The sequence below is a fragment of the Channa argus genome, chromosome 9 (genome assembly GCF_033026475.1).
Source record: "Channa argus isolate prfri chromosome 9, Channa argus male v1.0, whole genome shotgun sequence".
NCBI classification, from domain to species: Eukaryota; Metazoa; Chordata; class Actinopteri; order Anabantiformes; family Channidae; genus Channa; species Channa argus.
The window spans coordinates 14764604-14774366 of NC_090205.1; positions in this window are offsets into that span (position 1 = coordinate 14764604).

Sequence of the window (9763 nt, forward strand, 5' to 3'; positions counted from 1 at the left end):
GGCATCATCATGCTTACTTTGCTTGCCCTCTACCAACTGTATCTTTATGTTGTAACAGCTCTACACACTGCTCATGTGAATATTCAAACGCCTGAGTCTGATTTACTAAGACAAACACAGCTGGAAAGAAATCTTGACTTTGATAGTCTCAATGACTTCCCTCCTTGTAGCTGTTTGTGATAAATGTTTTATGCATGAGTGCAAAAAATGTTGATCTGGGAAATGTATGGAATTTGTCTCCATTATGCATGTTTATTATAATCACAGTATGATTATGCGATAACAATGTAGCAATGGTTAGACAATAAGCCTCCTCGATAACACACAAAAACCTAAGAGATTAAATGATAGTGTGTGATAGTCACATAACCTTGGGTTTTTGTTTTTTCACAAAAATGAACTCGCTCCCACAACTAGGGCTTTTAAAATTATTAAACAGCGCAATGGCAGAAGAACAGAAATAATCTTAAAAATAATGGTGCTAAAATGTCAGTTTGTTTAATTATTGCTAGTTATCACAATTACCTTCTCTTTGACTTTAGCATGTATGTAATAAGAATGTTCCGAAGTGCCTCTGAGAAATGTGAAAGGTCAGATGTCAGTTTTAATATAACTAGAGCACCTCTAATGAAACACTGTTGCAATATGTGTTGAATACGAATGCATTAATTTCTTAAATGTCTTTCATATTTGCAGGCGCCTCAGCCTTTTTAACTGAGATAATTTGACAGCAGCCCCCTGCTTTCCTCTGACAGCTCTGAGGAGCTGGGGCTCAGCACCTGCGTCCACCCAAGCATTAAACCTCAGATCCTGAACTCTCCTCACAAATGAACTGTCAGATCATTACTGTGCGTGATGCAATATAATCTGTCTCAGAATTAGCATTTGGTCCACACAGGCTTTTTCTACCATCTCTCTCTCTTCTGTACATCTAGCTCCCTCAGAAGGCACTGGTTTGAATATGCATCTCTTCACATTTCCATGAGGGACCCACAGGGAGTACAGGCAGAGAGCAGCTTTCAGCATTAGCATGTCAGGAGGGAAGGGTCCTTTTCGTTCAGGGTCCCACTGCAGATGCTCTACCTCACTTGTTCATTACAATTGCATTTCATCAGCTTGATGTCCACATGTCAATTGAGTGTGAAGATTTTGCACACAAAGGAGCCTCTGGGAAAAGGACTTTGCTGGCTAATCAGCTGATTATCATACCTCAAATGGGGCTGTAGGGCTCTGTTACAAACACCAGCCAGAGAGAACGAGCTGCAGGAGACAGTCAGTGATTAAACAAGCTCTCTTATATAGGCACATGGAGGAATGAAAAGTAAGCAAACAAAATTCTACCCAAGCAGAAAGCTGAAGAGAGAATTAGATTATTTATAGTTGTCATAGTTTTTACTATTAAAGCCTCGGGGCCATATTCACACAAACTTTAACTTTGCGTAAAGAACTATACCGTCCATGTCATTTATTTGAATAGGGAAAGTGCACTGAGGCAGTGAGGGCGGCATGGAAGGGTGATTGGCCAAAACAACTAAATGTTGTGGGGCAAAAGGTATCAGGTTCTGGTTCAAACTTTTTTTTATTCAAAGTAATGTCTACAGCAGCTATAACAGAAAGGAGATGCATAAATCAAAACAGGATTGTTGGACAAGTCTGATGTCACAAGCACACATAACTTCACTTGGAGATGTCAGTGACTTGATGTCATGTGTATTATGATGGAGACACCTACAATGGAATGATCTAGATGCCGTGCAGCCAAAGATATCAACCATTAGTTATGTGAGTACGTAAAAAATATACCCTTGAGTCTGTAATTTTCAATCTGGTTTTATTACTGGGCATTGGTTTCAGTGATGCTCTATTCCAAATGAACACACTGACTGTATCTGGAACCAGAAAACATGGACAAAGAGTTATGGGTTAATTTGGTTGTCTTGTCGTCTTATCTGTTGTTATATCTTACTTGGTGAAGAAAGATCTAAAACTGGCTAGTTGTCAGAGTCTGACGGTGACTTTGATTAGCTGTTAGGAGAAAGGACCAAACAGACAAGATAAACTCAAACAGGTTTTTTTCACAACCTGGCAATATCTGACTGGATCCACTGTTTGAGAAATGTTCGCCCACTACTGTGCAACATTTTTCTGCGACCTTGAGGGTGGGAACATAGATTTGAATTATCCCTCTGTACAAAGCCCCTGCTCTACAAGTAGCTTCCTGAATTGTGGAAAAAAGGTTGTCGGTGCTTGCTATGGTGGCAAAAATCTACCACTCCTAAGATAAGGCATGTCTTAGGTATTTGTTTAGTAAACTTTTATGAGAGAGGTTAGGAAAAGCCATGGACAAGGACTTGCCATTGAATATATCAAACCATCCCATAATCCCTATTAATGAACAGGAACTGCTGACCTCAACTGGGGATACTGTGAAGGGTGGATGAAACTTTGAGAAAACAGAGAACCTGATGGAGATGAGATTTATTCCAAGATCCTAAATGATACTGTTGGTTGGTGTTTGTTGACAAGCCTCTTTATTATCACAGATACTCAGTGGTGGCTTGAGGACTGTCTGATTGGGTGCCAGTTTGAAAGTTAATCCCACAGGTTCATGACTCAGTATTCATCTGTCTGAGTCAAGTCAATTAGGGAGGAGTCTATTTATGTGGGTCTTGAGTGTGACCTATACTCAAGTTACCAACTCAAATGCACTTCTCTGGCTCAGGATCAATGCTCGGTAGTACCATGTGTTGATGGAGTAACAGTAAAGGTCATTTCATACTTTGTGCAACTGTGTGTCTGTTACGCTATCCTTAGCACAATTTTGTAAACACCCCAGTTTGTAAGGGTTGGGAAAAACTCCCTGGCCATGTGTTCATAGTTGCAGTGCGCTAACTGTGCATGTGACAGAAAAGTAAACTAGATGCTTTTTTCATACATCTAAGGCATGTAATGTTTATTTCAACATCCTTGATACATATTTTCACTATCTTTACATGGTTTTATTTTCCAAAATGTTTTACTTCATATAGTCTCTGGGCTCCCTAAATGGGAAAGGCAGAGGAGTTCAGACATCTGGTCCAGAAACTCCTAAATATTCCTAAGATAGGTTGCAGGACATAGCTAAGAAAAATGAAATCGTTGCCTGAAAACAAAGTAATAGAAATTAGTTTTTGGTGTTAGTCTTGTTTTGTATATATCCATGGTGTCAGACCATAGGAATACTTTTCTTCACATTTTAAAGTTTTCCCACTTGATGTCCTGTGTTCTGAGTTAAAAGATGACACCTTAGTTGGACAAAAAGTTATTAAGAAAAGAAGCAGCACACTTTTTTTTTCAATTATATAAACAGAATTTCTCAAATATTTGTGCCAATGATTATCAATACACATAATACCAATAAATAGGCTTTACATACATTACATCCACCCGCAGACTGGTGAAATCACTTTTATTTTTGACTACCTTTGGTCTGTTCTTAATGAGTTTTGAAGCAATGGTATCAAACTATACCTGGTTGGAAAGCTCAGAACCTCAAGGTTCTAATGTGATAAATCATTTTAAGATAATTCAATTACAGCTAAATCCAATTTTTATCATTACAAGGGGGCATGGCATACACGGTAAAATGTAAATGTCTTAACTTCTTCACATCATTTGGAAATGTGATGCTTGATATCAGTATGTTCATTGGGTTTAAAGGGTCCTTTTTACTATATTTCTGCTGTTTAGCCATAACCTTGATATATTGAAATAATCTCTATTCATGCTGATGCTTCACTGATATCAGCCTTGAGTAGCCATCATATGAGTGTCTCTGTGACTCATAGGCCAGGTAGTGATTCAATAATTGGTATGTAGCCAGTAATCAGAGCAATAGATTGACGTGGACAACCTGACTACTAGCCTTTTTATGTGAGCTGTCAGTCAATCCTATACATTGTTTACAAATATGAGCATTTACTCTTCTAATCAAAAATTATATGTTACATGGTAACAAAGACCAGGGGCATAATCTTAATCCTGTAGAGCAGGAACTATTTAATTTTGACTATGCCAGGTGTTTGCTGAAGCTGACAGTAGCACATTTCATTTTGGCCTGTCATTGGATTAAATTGTGGAATCAACGTTAGTTAGCAACAGCTGATCTGAGCAGCTGTTTGACATTTTAAGTAGCATCAATGATGATCAGCACTGAACAGTCAGCATAATGTGAAGCTGCTCCATGAATGTTTTTTACACCAAGTTTTACTAACACAGATTATTTGTCGCACTGTGTAAATATGACACACAGGCTGTAGCTCAGTTGGTAAGGCAGTAGTCCATAGACCACAGGGTCAGTGGCTCAATCCCCAGTCCCCGCAAGACACTGAACCCCCATCAGCCCTTTCCCATCCCCAGCTGTGCAGTGCTGGTCCAAGCCTGGTTGAAGTTGGGGAGGGTTGCGTCGGGAAGGGCATCTGTTGTAAAAACTGTGCCAGATCAACATGCAGACAATGATCTGCTGTGGTGACCCTAAACCCATGGGATAAGTGGAAAGGACAAAAAAAAAATAAAAAACAGTGGCTGCAATTTTAGAGTACAGTAACATTTTAAAAACTATTTTCAATAGTAAAAAGTAGATATGGCGTGCCACAGATACAGCATCAGGGAAACACAAGCAAGAATGTTTTTCTCTGCAGGGCATGTGCAATTGGCAACAGCAGTACAGCAAGGGCAAATGAGCCTCCTACTAACCAGTGTACTTGGACTGTGGGTTGGACGTTTTGCTTTAGACAAATAATAGACATTTATATCAGTATCAAGGTCTTTTTAGGATCATCATTGATACGTAGTAATTGATCCAGTATGCTAATATCCAATATGCTAAATACAGTAAAACATTATTTTATTGTTGCTAAAAGTAACTGAAGTTGTATGATATTTTGCTGTATGTAGTTCTATGACATGTAATGGTTGCATAATTTATATTTATCCATGCCTAGTTGGTGTAGCTCATAGGCTAATCCATGAACATCATTTTCCTGACTTGAGCTCAGTGGGAATGCCTTTTGTTATAAGCTTTTTTAGTTTGAATGGAGATAGCCAACCGCACATAGTAGAAGTAAAGTCACAAGTGACCTGAAAGCCCAATTATAAATTAAGTCTGCAATCTGCATTGTTCTTGGAGCGAAAACGAATCAATGTGCTGAAGGCATATCCCCATCAGAAGACCTAATGATGTCTTTCTGGACCACAGCCTTGCACACTGCATAGTAATCTTCTGCTAATTAGGTTTATAATGCCTAGGCAGGCCTCCGCATCAGCACAATTCCACGGAGGACAGTGAAGTTATTTATTTATCTCACTGTGGCTCATTGTTATGGTGGTTATAATTAAAGTAAATTTATTTAGTTAGGAAAATGGTTCATTGGAATCACTGTTGTAGACTGCAACTGTGTTTTCAATCATGAGGTCAGATTAATTCATATGGGTTGTTTGTTATCAAAGTAAATGAAAAAAAAAGACAAACTTGTACTTCAGCTGTCATATTCTACTCTGCATAAATCATACGAGATAAGCAGCCAGTGACCTACTGGTAAATCATCTTACACATTTTAAAGGATTAATAACATACCCATTTTTCTAAATAATACTTTTAGGTCTGTAAAGTTTTTGAACACATAAAACATTACAGGCAGACAAAATAAGCAGATTTTTTATTGCTGTCAATTGAAATGTAGTGTGTCGTAGTAGTTTTAAGACCTGAACAATAAAATTCTTATTTGCTGTAAAGAACATGTAAAAAGCCCCTGACCAATAATTATATAACATTGAGAAAACAAACACCTCCTCACATTTAAAATCTTAAAATCATATTTCGTATTCTAACATATTTTATATTTTAAGAATTACCTTTAATTATTTATTATAATAGATTCATCAGCTTCTAGGTTCAATAGGTCTAGGCTGAATGTTAGAGGTGCTGAAAAAACCCAAACTAAACAGCTAAAAACTACTTGTGCAATCCAAATAGAAAGTGCTGTTTAGCATCTTTAAGAGTTGTTGTGCTTGTCTCAGGAGAACGTGAACACTGCAGATGAAACATTGCACTTTTTTCACAGTTAGTGCATAGGTTTGTAACACTAGTAATTTACAGTGGACACTGCAGTCAGTATGGCTGTAATCATCCAAAGCTTTGTCATGGCCTTTAGTGTTACTAGTTTTGACAGCTGATAACTAATAAATAAAGGTTTCTTCACTTGTGCCTTAAAGTGTTTTTATAAATTTACAATAACAAGTAAGTTAGATACATTATTTAGAAATCTAATTTCATTTCATTTAATTTCTAAAGGAGTGAAGTATAGTATTTTAGTTTTGCACAGTGTATGTGGATTTTACATATCACATCAGAAAGTGGGACTTTGAGCGAATGTGGCTTCTCCACATGAATGGCATCGAGCAACTACTATTTATAAATTAACCATATTTGAATTTAAGATTGCCGAGCTTCTATTCCCATCTGTTGCTGTTCAGGGATTAGTGATGTAAGGGACTTCTGTGTTGTTCATAATATATAATAACGCTACAGCTTGTGTACACCTAAATATTAACACCACAGCTATTAAAGTGTTCTTTACTACGCAACACTCAGCTCCCAGACTGAGTTTACCAAGCAGCTGCTTCTGAGGATGTTGTTTGGCTTCAGGTAGTGGGTTCCAAACGACCAACAAAAGCAGAGCAGCATGGGCGTCCCTTTGGAACCTACTACCTGTATCAAGAATCAGGTCCAGTATTATCTCATTTGGTCCACCAAATCATAAGATATCTAGGTGTCTTCCCTAATAGTTTTTTTTCTTCACAAAGCCTTTATGTAATTTTCTCCACACTGGATTTGAAGTAAGAACAGTTGGCTAAGTGGAAGCTGGTGATTTGGTGGCTGCACAACAGTTGCTCAAACTCATTGTAATTTACATTATTGAAAAGCCTTTCGTCATACAAGAGGTTTCTCTACCACTGAGATACACTGATGTGAAAAGTTCCCTTTTTCCTTTAGTGCACTTTGCATTGTTTTATGTTTCCTATCATATCAGCAGGAATTGCATGAGGGCTGAGACTGAAACTGACTTAAAAGAGTAAGGAGAGACAGCACAACTCTGTGTTAAAAAAAGGTGGCACATTGTACAAAATATAAATAAAAAGAGATAAAACTGATTAAAAAAACTAAACTAAAAAATATTTTAGCAATACCTAATGTTTCCAGTCTTTTATTGTCTCTGTCTCAACTTTGTTGAAATGTACTGTATGGCTGCTATAATAGTTTTTAAATTGTCATATATTCTTTTTAAGCAAGTTCAACTAAAGGTAGAGATGTTGTTTTATGTTTTTATGTTTAAAGTAAGCTTAGACATCAAAACTTGAATAAATTCTGACATTTTAACAGTCATCAGATAAATTATATATTTTGCTCAGGCAACTCTGAACTTTCTTTTTATGGCTTGGAACTTGCTTGGTCTTTGTCTTTTCTCTGAGAGGTTAGTAGCTGTCCACCTTTTTTCGCAAAGACTGTTAACTGACAAGCTTCGAGTATTTGGCAAGATGTTATCCAGCAGCAGAGCTCATCTACAGCCCTGACAGCCTGCAGCACCTGCCAAAGGATCTTCTTACCTTCGCTATCTGCTGTGAGTGAGCAATCCTCAACACTGAGGAACCGTTTCAGTCTCCCTCATGCTGGAATTTTTCAGCTTGTTCCTGTGTTTCCTTTCTCTTTGATTAGACAGAGAAAGGGGAAGAGATACTTTCATGGATAATGAGACACTGGACAGAGGTTTTATTTGTTTACCAAGCTAAGGTCTCCATTGGTTTGTTGGCAGATGTGCTGATGCTAAGGCTAGAGTGGGAAACACATTGCCATTATTTTGCTTTTGTAATCATTAAGTACAGGCTGCTACAGTAGATAACAGCATTTTCTTTCTATTGGGGAGGATAAGTAGAACATTAAGATTTACCTCTGCACTGCTAGGTGCTTGATTCAGCCTCAGGAGTAAGTTTTTTTTGAGTGATGCAACTGAGGAGGTAGATGAGAAGAACTTAATTTGCTCTCCTTTCTGCATCAACGCCTGCAAAGTTAAGGTCTTACGTCTAATGCAGTCGTGACCACGATAGATAATCCTGTATAAGTCAACAAAGCCAGCTTCAATGCATCTGAGATTAGTACATGTGCTCTATCTGGAACTTTAACAGTCGCAGGGATGGCCCTGGCCTTGACAAAAGGATAGCTGGACTTAAAAGTCTTGGGGAACCCAGGCAGTTCCTCACAAGAGTGTGCGCCATAATTAGAGCCATAATGGCATCTGAATGCAGTGCGGGTTAATGAAACTCTGTCTCTGTGAGGGAACCAGGGGCTTTTGGGTAAAGAAAACAGCAGGGTTCTGCCAGGAGCCCGATGATAGCAATTTGCAGAGTGAGTTATGTCCTATAACCTCGAAGCAGCAAGTACTTTAAGCATGTTTTGTTCTTAAATGGGGTATAGTTTTCCATTTCCCACCCATTAATATACATAGAACAGCTAATGAGGCTGAACCAAATAAGATAATAAGATTCTGAGGCAGCAGCACCACTGACTGCATTAATGGTGTATGACTTTGTGGTGAGACATTTTTCTCTGGATGCCTTTGGACATAAACACAAAATGGAAACCTAAAGAAAATGTGTTAAATGGCACATGGATGCAGTGAGGTTTTGACCTGCATTTTGCAGTTATTGCCCTGCTGAAATGCTTGAGAAAAAGGGAACCTTATTCACTGGCAGAACATTTTAACGAGTATTAAAACACTCATTTAACTGCCTAATTTTGTTTTACATTTTGATCTGTGCAAACTGTAAGAATAAATTAAATATGTCCTCATATGTTTAAACTTAGCAACTTCAAAATGTTATTTCCTCTTTAATCAGATTCTATCATTATAACCATTATGTTGGTTTTTGTGTCAATTTACCTACCTTTGAAGAAACACCTTTCATATCATATGCTACAGAATACAGAATAACTTTGTCAGTGTCAATATATACTTAGTATCCAAACTGGAAATGAAAAATTGATTTCTATCTCTTCAGCTTACCACATTGCACTTGAGCCTGCAGTGAGAGCAAATGTGGAGGTTGTCTGGAGGTTTATTGGCAGATTGTGGGATGTTATTAAACATAACTATAAATATAAAAAAGTGTAACGTCCTCCAGGAGGGAAAACCTATGATTTTTGCCCTCTTCCTGTCAGCAGTTTTCTTCCGCGGTGTATTAGCGTTGTCTCCTCTCAGTAAATAATGTGTCCTCATTCAGTCACAGTGAAGAGAAAGAGCATTTGACTACAATGGGCTATTATTGGCTATAATAGGGATGAAGCAGACTCTCAGGAGAGACTGGGAGACTTGTGAACTGGAAATGTCTGCTGTTCATCAAAGCATTTTACAGCCAACATTTTCTCTGCAAGAGCAGCATCACTGCCCCAAGATAACTTACACTGATGCCTCACTTCATTTACACAGTGCACTTTTGCTTCTCCTCGAACAGAAACTGCTGTGAGGTGTTGAAAAAAATAGACAACCAGACCACTACACTGCCCCCCCTGTATAGATCCATATATATGAGTGAACAGAAATCCCACTCCCTATACTCAAATTTCAAGCATCCATCTTTTTAAATGAGGATCCTCATCACTCTCTTCCGCTGACTAAAGCTTCCCCTTCTCCATTGGTTTGTACAACTTAACCCAGGAAGCTTCCTCATT